The 13,013-nt window shown below is 46.7% G+C and overlaps 1 protein-coding gene across 1 annotated transcript in view; it reads right to left on the bottom strand.

Annotated features, from left to right (window-relative positions):
- The window catches only part of ALDH1A1 (aldehyde dehydrogenase 1 family member A1), a 238,935-nt gene that overhangs the window by 144,958 nt on the left and 80,964 nt on the right, over positions 1–13,013 (bottom strand). The gene's annotated exons all lie outside the window — the stretch shown is intronic.

Raw genomic sequence — 13,013 nt, 5'->3', positions numbered from 1 at the left:
AGTTGTGGATCTCTGCAGCTCTTCCAGAGTGACCATGGGCCCATTGGCTGGTTCTCTAATTAGTGCTCTTTTTACTTGAGATGTCAATTTAGGTGGACAGCCATGTCTTGGTAGATTTGAAATTGTGCCATGCTCCTTCCATTTTTGAATGATTGATTGAACAGTTCTCCTAGAGATGTTCAGAGATATTTTTATAACCTAATCAATCCTGCTTTACTCTTCTCTACAACTTTATCCCTGACCTGTCTGCTGTGTTCCTTGGTTTTCATGATGCTGATTGATCTATAATGCTCTCAAATAGGGTTGAGCGAAACGGGTCGTTCATTTTCAAAAGTCGCCGACTTTTGGCAAAGTCGGGTTTCATGAAACCCGATCCGACCCCTGTGCGGGGTCGGCCATGCGGTACGCGACTTTCGCGCCAAAGTCGCGCTTCAATGACGCGGAAAGCGCCATTTCTCAACCAATGAAGGTAAACGCAGAGTGTGGGCAGCGTGATGACATAGGTCCTGGTCCCCACCATCTTAGAGAAGGGCATTGCAGTGATTGGCTTGCTGTCTGCGGCATCACAGGGGCTATAAAGGGGCGTTCCCGCCGACCGCCATCTTACTGCTGCTGATCTGAGCTTAGGGAGAGGTTGCTGCCGCTTCGTCAGAAGCAGGGATAGCGTTAGGCAGGGTCCATTAACCACCAAACCGCTTGTGCTGTAGCGATTTCCACTGCCCAACACCACCTTTGGTGTGCAAGGACAGTGGAAGCTACCTTTTTTTTTTTTCCCCTCAGCGCTGTAGCTCATTGGGCTGCCCTAGAAGGCTCCCTGATAGCTGTGTGTACGCAGCTGTGCAAACCAACTGCTTTTTTCAAAGCACAAATCCTCTTGTTCCTTCCTTTCTGCACAGCTATCTTTTTTGTTTGTACACACTTTTTATTTAATTTGTGCATCAGTCCACTCCTTATTGCTGCCTGCCATACCTGGCTGAGATTACTGCAGGGAGATAGTAATTGAAGGACACTCCCTGTTTTTTTTTTTTTTTTTGTGGGAGATTAAGATTGACATTTCTGCTAGAGTGCCATCCCTGTGTGTGCCATCTCTCAGTCAGTGGGCCATAGAAAGCCTATTAATTTTTTTGCTTGATTTGGGTTATAAAATCTACCTGAAAAAATCACTACATCAATCAGTGGGAGAAAAATATTGGCCTCAGGGCTTGTGTGCCACTCCTGACTCCTGTGTGCATCATCACTCACTCAGTGGGCCATAGAAAGCCCATTTTTTTTTTGCTTTATTTGGGTTCTAAATTCTACCTGAAAAAATCAATAAATCAATCAGTGGGAGATTAATATTGGCCTTTGGGCTTGTGTGCCAGTCCTAAGCGTGCCATCTCTCTCTCTCAGATAGTGGGCCATAGAAAGCCTATTTATTATTTTTTTTATTGGGTTTATAAATTTTCCCTGGAACAAAAAAAAAAAGTGGGAGATTAATATTGGCCTCTGGGCTTGTGTGCCAGTCCTGAGCGTGCCATCTCTCTCACAAATAGTGGGCCATAGAAAGCCTATTTATTTTTTTGCTTGATTTGGGTTATAAAATCTACCTGAAAAAATCACTACATCAATCAGTGGGAGAAAAATATTGGCCTCAGGGCTTGTGTGCCACTCTTGACTCCTGTGTGTGCCATCTCTCAGTCAGTGGGCCATAGAAAGCCTATTTATTTTTTTGCTTGATTTTGGTTCTAAAATCTACCTGAAAAAATCACTACATCAATCAGTGGGAGAAAAATATTGGCCTCAGGGCTTGTGTGCCACTCCTGACTCCTGTGTGCATCATCACTCACTCAGTGGGCCATAGAAAGCCCATTTTTTTTTTGCTTTATTTGGGTTCTAAATTCTACCTGAAAAAATCAATAAATCAATCAGTGGGAGATTAATATTGGCCTTTGGGCTTGTGTGCCAGTCCTAAGCGTGCCATCTCTCTCTCTCAGATAGTGGGCCATAGAAAGCCTATTTATTATTTTTTTTATTGGGTTTATAAATTTTCCCTGGAACAAAAAAAAAAAAGTGGGAGATTAATATTGGCCTCTGGGCTTGTGTGCCAGTCCTGAGCGTGCCATCTCTCTCACAAATAGTGGGCCATAGAAAGCCTATTTATTTTTTTGCTTGATTTGGGTTATAAAATCTACCTGAAAAAATCACTACATCAATCAGTGGGAGAAAAATATTGGCCTCAGGGCTTGTGTGCCACTCTTGACTCCTGTGTGTGCCATCTCTCAGTCAGTGGGCCATAGAAAGCCTATTTATTTTTTTGCTTGATTTTGGTTCTAAAATCTACCTGAAAAAATCACTACATCAATCAGTGGGAGAAAAATATTGGCCTCAGGGCTTGTGTGCCACTCCTGACTCCTGTGTGCATCATCACTCACTCAGTGGGCCATAGAAAGCCCATTTTTTTTTTTTGCTTTATTTGGGTTCTAAATTCTACCTGAAAAAATCAATAAATCAATCAGTGGGAGATTAATATTGGCCTTTGGGCTTGTGTGCCAGTCCTAAGCGTGCCATCTCTCTCTCTCAGATAGTGGGCCATAGAAAGCCTATTTATTATTTTTTTTATTGGGTTTATAAATTTTCCCTGGAACAAAAAAAAAAAAAAGTGGGAGATTAATATTGGCCTCTGGGCTTGTGTGCCAGTCCTGAGCGTGCCATCTCTCTCACAAATAGTGGGCCATAGAAAGCCTATTTATTTTTTTGCTTGATTTGGGTTCTAAAATGTACCTGAAAAAATCACTACATCAATCAGTGGGAGAAAAATATTGGCCTCAGGGCTTGTGTGCCACTCCTGACTCCTGTGTGCATCATCACTCACTCAGTGGGCCATAGAAAGCCCATTTTTTTTTTTTTGCTTTTTTTGGGTTCTAAATTCTACCTGAAAAAATCAATAAATCAATCAGTGGGAGATTAATATTGCCCTTTCTGCTTGTGTGCCAGTCTTGACTTCTGGGTGTGCCATCTCTCTCTTTCTCTCCAATTGTGGGCCATAGAAAGCCTATTATTTTTTTAGCTTGATTTGGGTTCCAAAATCTACCTGAAAAAATCACTACATCAATCAGTGGGAGATAAATATTGGCCTCTGGGCTTGTGTGCCACTCCTGACTCCTGTGTGCGTCATCTCTCACTCAGTGGGCCATAGAAAGCCTTTTTTTGTTTTATTTGTTTTCTAAATTCTCCCTGAAAAAATCATTTTATTTTATTTGGTTTCTAAATTCTTCCTGAAAAAATCATTTTATTCTATTATTTTTTTTCCTAAAGTCTCCCTGAAAAAAAAAAAAAAACAAATCAGTGGGAGATTAATATTGCCCTTTCTGCTTGTGTGCCAGTCTTGACTCCTGGGTGTGCCATCTCTCTCTCTCTCTCCAATTGTGGGCCATAGAAAGCCTATTATTTTTTTAGCTTGATTTGGGTTCCAAAATCTACCTGAAAAAATCACTACATCAATCAGTGGGAGATAAATATTGGCCTCTGGGCTTGTGTGCCACTCCTGACTCCTGTGTGCGTCATCTCTCACTCAGTGGGCCATAGAAAGCCTTTTTTTGTTTTATTTGTTTTCTAAATTCTCCCTGAAAAAATCATTTTATTTTATTTGGTTTCTAAATTCTTCTTGAAAAAATCATTTTATTCTATTTTTTTTTTTTTCCTAAAGTCTCCCTGAAAAAAAAAAAAAAAAAAACAGTGGGAGATTAATATTTACATTTGTGCTTCAGTGACAGTCCTGCGTGTGTGGCATCTCTCTCATTTGTTGCCACCAACAACAGAGTGTGTAACATTGTGCCTGATTTTCGTTGTGGTCTCACTCACCTGTAAAGGGGTAGCTAAATCATACTGAAGTTATAGCTCACCGTGTAATTTGTGTGACAGTAACAAATACCGTTAGTTTGTTTACGTTTTTAAAATAATGAGGAAGTCTGGTGGAAGAGGTCGTGGCCGGGGACGTTCATTGTCAGCTGGTAATGAGGGTAGTGGTAGTGGTGGAGCATCAGCTGGTCGTGGGAAAAAAAATATTGCACCTAAGTCTGGAGCTGTGGAGCCAGGTTCGTCGTCTGGCTACACAAGGCCTCGAACGCTCCCTTTTCTGGGAGTAGGAAAACCGCTTTTAAAGCCGGAGCAGCAAGAGCAAGTTTTGGCTTATCTTGCTGACTCAGCCTCTAGCTCTTTTGCCTCCTCTCGTGAAACTGGTAAATGTCAAAGCAGCGCGTCGTTAGTGGATGTTCACGGTCAGGGACAAGTCGCTTCCTTGTCCTCTTCAGCAAAAACAACAACAGAGAAGAATGCAGCAGGCGACACAACGGGTTACTCCATGGAGCTCTTTACACATACCGTCCCTGGCTTAGAAAGTGAAGCAGTTAACAGTCCATGCCCATTACAAGTTGAATCTGACATGGAGTGCACTGATGCACAGCCACAGCCAGACTACTATGCTGGTCCTTTGACTCAGACCACAACATTGCCCTCGCAGGGTAATGATCAAGAATCAGACCCTGATGAGACTATGTTGCCCCATCACAAATGCTATACCACCGACCGACACGGTGACACAGACGAAGTTGCACACGAGCTACAAGAAGAGGTAATAGATGACCCAGTTCTTGACCCCGATTGGCAGCCATTGGGGGAACAGGGTGCAGGCGGCAGCAGTTCTGAAGCGGAGGAGGAGGGGCCGCAGCAGGCATCAACATCGCAACAGGTTCCATCTGCCGGGCCCGTATCTTGCCCAAAACGCGTGGCAAAGCCAAAACCTGTTGGAGGACAGCGTGGCCATCCGGTTAAAGCTCAGTCTGCAATGCCTGAAAAGGTATCCGATGCTAGAAAGAGTGCAGTCTGGCATTTTTTTAAACAACATCCAATTGATCAGCGCAAAGTCATCTGTCAAAAATGTTCAACTACCTTAAGCAGAGGACAGAATCTGAAAAGTCTCAATACAAGTTGCATGCATAGACATTTAACCACCATGCATTTGCAAGCCTGGACTAACTACCAAACGTCCCTTAAGGTTGTAGCACCCTCGGCCAATGAAGCTAGTCAGCAACGCAACATCCCTTCCGGCAGTGTAGGGCCACCATTTTCCGCACCACCTGCAGTATCTGTGCAGGTTTCTTTGCCAGGCCAAAGCAGTCAGGGTCAGGGAATCACCAGTTTTGTAGTAGGAAACACTGCATCTAGGGCACCGGCGGCAACAATACCATCTCCCACCGTCTCTCAATCTGCCATGTCCACCGGCACCCCCGCTAGTTCCACGATCTCCAGCTCTCCAGTCCAGCTCACCCTACATGAGACTATGGTTAGAAAAAGGAAGTACTTAGCCTTCCATCCGCGTACACAGGGTTTGAACGCCCACATAGCTAGACTAATCTCGTTAGAGATGATGCCCTACCGGTTAGTTGAAAGCAAAGCTTTCAAAGCCCTGATGGACTACGCTGTACCACGCTACGAGCTACCCAGTCGACACTTTTTTTCCAGAAAAGCCATCCCAGCCCTCCACCAGCATGTTAAAGAGCACATCGTCCATGCACTCAGGCAATCTGTGAGCACAAAGGTGCACCTGACAACAGATGCATGGACCAGTAGGCATGGCCAGGGACGTTACGTGTCCATCACGGCACACTGGGTGAATGTTGTGGATGCAGGGTCCACAGGGGACAGCAAGTTTGGGACAGTTCTGCCTAGCACACGGTCTAGGAAACAGTTGGCTGTAGCCGTTCGCACCCCCTCCTCCTCCTCTTCGTCCTCCTACAGAAGCGAGAGCTCGTCCACAGACCGCAGTCGCACAACCACTCCATCCGCAGCTGCCACTGTTGCACACCAGGTCTCCCATTATGGGGCAGCTACTGGCAAACGTCAGCAGGCTGTATTGGCTATGAAGTGTTTGGGCGACAACAGACACACCGCGGAAGTTCTGTCCGAGTTCTTGCAGAAAGAAACGCAGTCGTGGCTGGGCACTGTAGATCTTGAGGCAGGCAAGGTAGTGAGTGATAACGGAAGGAATTTCATGGCTGCCATCTCCCTTTCCCAACTGAAACACATTCCTTGCCTGGCTCACACCTTAAACCTGGTGGTGCAGTGCTTCCTGAAAAGTTATCCGGGGTTATCCGACCTGCTCCTCAAAGTGCGTGGACTTTGCTCACATATCCGCCGTTCGCCCGTACACTCCACCCGTATGCAGACCTATCAGCGTTCTTTGAACCTTCCCCAGCATCGCCTAATCATAGACGTTGTAACAAGGTGGAACTCAACACTGCACATGCTTCAGAGACTGTGCGAACAGAGGCGGGCTGTTATGTTTTTGTGGGAGGATACACATACACGGGCAGGCAGTAGGATGGCAGACATGGAGTTGTCAGGTGTGCAGTGGTCGAAGATTCAAGACATGTGTCAAGTCCTTCAGTGTTTTGAGGAATGCACACGGCTGGTTAGTGCAGACAACGCCATAATAAGCATGAGCATCCCCCTAATGCGTCTGCTGATGCAAAGTTTGACGCACATAAAGGATCAGGCGTCTGCAGCTGAGGAAGAGAAAAGCCTTGATGACAGTCAGCCATTGTCTGGCCAGGGCAGTGTACAGGACGAGTTAGCGGGCGAAGAGGAGGAGGAGGACGAGGAGGATGATGGGGATGATTATATTTTTAATGAGGAAGCTTTTCCGGGGCCACTGGAAATTGGTGGTGCGGCAAGGCCGGGTTCTGGTTTTTGGAGGGACACAAGTGACGTGGATTTGCCTGAAACTGCCCCTCAACCAAGCACAACCGCAGATTTGAGAACTGGAACTTTGGCCCACATGGCGGATTATGCCTTACGTATCCTCAAAAGGGACACACGCATAACTAAAATGATGAACGATGACGATTACTGGTTGGCCTGCCTCCTTGATCCTCGCTATAAAGGCAAATTGCAAAATATAATGCCACATGAGAACTTGGAACTAATATTAGCAACCAAACAATCAACTCTTGTTGACCATTTGCTTCTGGCATTCCCTGCACACAGCGCCCGTGATCGTTCTCACACGAGCTGCAGGGGCCAGCAGACCAGAGGAGTTAGAGGGGCAGAAATCAGAAGTGGCGTTGGCCAGAGGGGTTTTCTGACCAGGTTGTGGAGTGATTTTGCTATGACCGAAGACAGGACAGGTACTGCAGCATCAATTCAAAGTGACAGGAGACAACATTTGTCCAGTATGGTTACAAACTATTTTTCATCCCTTATCGATGTTCTCCCTCAACCGTCATTCCCATTTGATTACTGGGCATCAAAATTAGACACCTGGCCAGAATTGGCAGAATATGCATTGCAGGAGCTTGCTTGCCCGGCAGCTAGTGTCCTATCAGAAAGAGTATTCAGTGCTGCAGGTTCAATACTAACAGAAAAAAGGACTCGTCTGGCTACCCAAAATGTAGATGATCTAACCTTCATTAAAATGAACCACAACTGGATTTCGAAATCTTTTGCCCCACCTTGCCCGGCCGACACCTAGCTTTCCTATGAAAAGGTCTTGCCTGTGGACTATTCTGAATGCCTTTTCCAATCTCGTAATTTTCTGCACCTGATTGTCCAGCATACGACATGTTTACACCTCACTAAATGGCCAAACTCCCCACACGGGGCCGTGGTATCGACACTTGGCGACAGCACCCGTGAGAGTGCTGTTTGTCTGAAGAGGTGGGTGTGCCCGCTTTTGGTCGACGGCACTGCCACTGGGTCCCTCCTAGTACAATAAAGTGTCTCTGGCGGTGGTGGTGCGCACCCAACGTCAGACACACCGTTGTAATATGAGGGGCCCTGGGCCTGTACCGCCGGCCACAAGACAGTTCCCCCCCCCCAGCTCAAACAGTGCTCTACCACTTGCAAAATTATCTCACAGCTCCACCAATGTTTAGTCTATGCGCTGACATCCTTCAATGCCTGCCACTGACAATACCATTGTATTGACATTTTTGTTATGTTAGGCCTTCGAAGCCTGTCTGCGGTCACTCCTTCCACTATGCCTCCACTGACCACACCACTGCTGCCCGTGTACCCCTGGAACCAATTTAAAATTGCCTACAGCCAGCCCAATTTTTTTATTTTAGGCCTTCGATGCCTGTCTGCGGTCCGTTCTTTCTACTACTACTACACTGACCAGGCCACTGCTGCCCGTGTACCCCTGGAACCAATTTAAAATTGCCTACAGCCATGTGTTATTATTTTAGGCCTTCGATGCCTGTCTGCGGTCACTCCTTACAATATGCCTCCACTGACCACACCACTGCTGCCCGTGTACCCCTGGAACCAATTTAAAATTGCCTACAGCCAGCCCAATTTTTTTATTCTAGGCCTTCGATGCCTGTTTGCGGTCCATTCTTTCCACTACTACTACACTGACCAGGCCACTGCTGCCCGTGTACCCCTGGCACCAATTTAAAATTGCCTACAGCCATGTGTTATTATTTTAGGCCTTCGATGCCTGTCTGCGGTCACTCCTTACAATATGCCTCCACTGACCACACCACTGCTGCCCGTGTACCCCTGGAACCAATTTAAAATTGCCTACAGCCAGCCCAATTTTTTTATTTTAGGCCTTCGATGCCTGTCTGCGGTCCGTTCTTTCTACTACTACTACACTGACCAGGCCACTGCTGCCCGTGTACCCCTGGAACCAATTTACAATTGCCTACAGCCATGTGTTATTATTTTAGGCCTTCGATGCCTGTCTGCGGTCACTCCTTCCACTAGGCCTCCACTGACCACACCACTGCTGCCCGTGTACCCCTGGAACCAATTTAAAATTGCCTACAGCCAGACCAATTTTTTTACTTTAGGCCTTCGATGCCTGTCTGCGGTCACTCCTTCCACTAGGCCTCCACTGACCACACCACTGCTGCCCGTGTACCCCTGGAACCAATTTAAAATTGCCTACAGCCATGTATTATTATTTTAGGCCTTCGATGCCTGTCTGCGGTCACTCCTTCCACTAGGCCTCCACTGACCACACCACTGCTGCCCGTGTACCCCTGGAACCAACATCAGAAAATATAAAAATAAGTATTTTGCTTATAAAAAAGAAAATACTGGAGAGATATTTTAACATTAAAAACAAACACATACAACAAAAATCTGGTACAGTACTAAAAATGGCCACCAGCTACAATAACTTTCTCCTGCAAGTAGTTAACTGAAAGTTTTTTTCAATTTAAAACACAGATATGGCATCCACCGAGTGTTGTCCTGTCGCGTCTTCTTTATATTATTGCCAAGAAGATGCAAAACAATGAAAATAATAAAATCATTATTTACCAAAAAAATAGAGTAAGTCAAAACCACATTGCAAATAAACATTCATTACAAATAAAGAAGCAGGGCGCGTCCCAGGGTGAGTATATACCTAACAAGAATATAATCACCCTCGGACGCGCCCTGCTTCTTTCCGACAGCCTTCCTTCCTAAGAATCAGCCCTTCCATGGTGTAGAGAGAGGGTTTGTTACACTCCAAGATGTTCCCCAGGTTGCGTTTCCTGAGCTTCGATCTTCATGCTCTCGTTTAGTAGTTGTCGGAAATTAGGCTGCATTAGGCCTACAAATTGGGTATGGGGTGGAGAGAGATGGTGTGTTACACTCCAAGGTGTTCCCCAGGTTTCCTTGCCATTGCTTCGGTCTTCCGACTCTCGTTTAGTAGTTGTAGAAAACTACACTGCATTAGGCCTAAAAAATGGGTATCGGGTGGAGAGAGATGGTGTGTTACACTCCAAGGTGTTCCCCAGGTTGCCTTTCCTGAGCTTCGATCTTCCGGTTCTCGTTTAGTAGTTCTTGGAAACTACACTGCATTAGGCCTACAAATTGGGTATGGGGTGTAGAGAGATGGTGTGTTCCACTCCAAGGTGTTCTCCAGGTTGCCTTTCCTGAGCTTCGATCTTCCGGCTCTCGTTTAGTAGTTCTTGGAAACTACACTGCATTAGGCCTACAAATTGGGTATGGGGTGTAGAGAGATGGTGTGTTCCACTCCAAGGTGTTCTCCAGGTTGCCTTTCCTGAGCTTCGATCTTCCGGCTCTCGTTTAGTAGTTCTTGGAAACTACACTGCATTAGGCCTACAAATTGGGTATGGGGTGTAGAGAGATGGTGTGTTCCACTCCAAGGTGTTCTCCAGGTTGCCTTTCCTGAGCTTCGATCTTCCGGCTCTCGTTTAGTAGTTGTTGGAAACTACACTGCATTAGGCCTACAAATTGGGTATGGGGTGTAGAGAGATGGTGTGTTCCACTCCAAGGTGTTCTCCAGGTTGCCTTTCCTGAGCTTCGATTTTCCGGCTCTCGTTTAGTAGTTGTTGGAAACTACGCTGCATTAGGCCTACAAATTGGGTATGGGGTGTAGAGAGATGGTGTGTTCCACTCCAAGGTGTTCCCCAGGTTTCCTCGCCAATGCTTCGATCTTCATGCTCTCGTTTAGTAGTTGTTGGAAACTACGCTGCATTAGGCCTACAAATTGGGTATGGGGTGTAGAGAGATGGTGTGTTACACTCCAAGGTGTTCCCCAGGTTGCCTTTCCTGAGCTTCGATCTTCCGGCTCTCGTTTAGTAGTTGTTGGAAACTACACTGCATTAGGCCTACAAATTGGGTATGGGGTGTAGAGAGATGGTGTGTTCCACTCCAAGGTGTTCTCCAGGTTGCCTTTCCTGAGCTTCGATCTTCCGGCTCTCGTTTAGTAGTTGTTGGAAACTACGCTGCATTAGGCCTACAAATTGGGTATGGGGTGTAGAGAGATGGTGTGTTCCACTCCAAGGTGTTCCCCAGGTTTCCTCGCCAATGCTTGATCTTCATGCTCTCGTTTAGTAGTTGTTGGAAACTACACTGCATTAGGCCTACAAATTGGGTATGGGGTGTAGAGAGATGGTGTGTTCCACTCCAAGGTGTTCTCCAGGTTGCCTTTCCTGAGCTTCGATCTTCCGGCTCTCGTTTAGTAGTTGTTGGAAACTACACTGCATTAGGCCTACAAATTGGGTATGGGGTGTAGAGAGATGGTGTGTTCCACTCCAAGGTGTTCTCCAGGTTGCCTTTCCTGAGCTTCGATCTTCCGGCTCTCGTTTAGTAGTTCTTGGAAACTACACTGCATTAGGCCTACAAATTGGGTATGGGGTGTAGAGAGATGGTGTGTTCCACTCCAAGGTGTTCTCCAGGTTGCCTTTCCTGAGCTTCGATCTTCCGGCTCTCGTTTAGTAGTTGTTGGAAACTACACTGCATTAGGCCTACAAATTGGGTATGGGGTGTAGAGAGATGGTGTGTTCCACTCCAAGGTGTTCTCCAGGTTGCCTTTCCTGAGCTTCGATCTTCCGGCTCTCGTTTAGTAGTTCTTGGAAACTACACTGCATTAGGCCTACAAATTGGGTATGGGGTGTAGAGAGATGGTGTGTTCCACTCCAAGGTGTTCTCCAGGTTGCCTTTCCTGAGCTTCGATCTTCCAGCTCTCGTTTAGTAGTTGTTGGAAACTACACTGCATTAGGCCTACAAATTGGGTATGGGGTGTAGAGAGATGGTGTGTTCCACTCCAAGGTGTTCTCCAGGTTGCCTTTCCTGAGCTTCGATCTTCCGGCTCTCGTTTAGTAGTTGTTAGAAACTACGCTGCATTAGGCCTACAAATTGGGTATGGGGTGTAGAGAGATGGTGTGTTCCACTCCAAGGTGTTCCCCAGGTTTCCTCGCCAATGCTTCAATCTTCATGCTCTCGTTTAGTAGTTGTTGGAAACTACGCTGCATTAGGCCTACAAATTGGGTATGGGGTGTAGAGAGATGGTGTGTTCCACTCCAAGGTGTTCTCCAGGTTGCCTTTCCTGAGCTTCGATCTTCCGGCTCTCGTTCAGTAGTTCTTGGAAACTACACTGCATTAGGCCTACAAATTGGGTATGGGGTGTAGAGAGATGGTGTGTTCCACTCCAAGGTGTTCTCCAGGTTGCCTTTCCTGAGCTTCGATCTTCCGGCTCTCGTTTAGTAGTTGTTGGAAACTACACTGCATTAGGCCTACAAATTGGGTATGGGGTGTAGAGAGATGGTGTGTTCCACTCCAAGGTGTTCTCCAGGTTGCCTTTCCTGAACTTCTATCTTCAGGCTCTCATTAAATTGTGGTTAAACGGAACAACTGCATTTGGCGTACTAGTTGGTTTGGGGCCTACTATCGGTGTCTGCCACTCCTTGCTGTTCTCCTGGTTTCCTGTCCTGAAATTCCGTTTTCAGGCGCTCGTTAAGTAGTTGTTAATGTTAGACTGCATTTGGCCTACTAGTTGGGATGGGGCCTACTATCGGTGTCTGCCACTCCTTGCTGTTCTCCTCCACTGAACAAAGCTGTGCCGCCTGTTTACTACGGTTGCCAATTTTGAACTGCATTTCGACTACTTACTGATTTGGGCCTACTCTCTGTGTCAGCCTCTCATTCCAGTTGTCCTCCACTGCAATGCCCCCTGGTTATTCCTGTGTTACCAATTTTGAACTGCATTTAGCCAACTTTATTCTTTGGGCCTATATCTGTGTTTCCTCCTCATCCTGCCCATTGCCCAGCCAGTGATAGATGAGTCTGCTGGTACATTGACCCATAACGCAACATTCCCCGTGCACGCTACACAACAACATTGTGACCCTGCTGAAAGTCAGGTTGCTCTTCCCGCATACCATACCACCTTACACGGGGACAAAGAGTAAGGTGCAGATGAAAGTGCAGGTTCCTTCATCAGGTGGGGGGAGGAATACTAGTTGGCGACGTCACTGGCACAGGGCCTCTCATAGTACGCAAAAGTGTTGCTGCCGGTGGGAGGCGCCCCCGCCGTGCAAACACACCGCTGTACTTTGAGGGGCCCTGTGCCAGTGCCAATGCCAATGAGTGGGCCCCCCCTGCTTGCTCAGGTTCACAGCACTTGCAAAGTTGAAATACTTACCTCTCCCTGCTCCACTGCCGTGACGTGGTCCAGATTTCCTGGGCCCACTAATTACTAGAACCAGCCCTACCCACCACAACTTTAGCCAAAT

Source organism: Ranitomeya imitator, chromosome 1, assembly GCF_032444005.1.
Source record: "Ranitomeya imitator isolate aRanImi1 chromosome 1, aRanImi1.pri, whole genome shotgun sequence".
NCBI classification, from domain to species: Eukaryota; Metazoa; Chordata; class Amphibia; order Anura; family Dendrobatidae; genus Ranitomeya; species Ranitomeya imitator.
The sequence above is the reverse complement of the archived record's forward strand: the minus strand, read 5'-3'. Positions and strand labels throughout refer to the sequence as shown.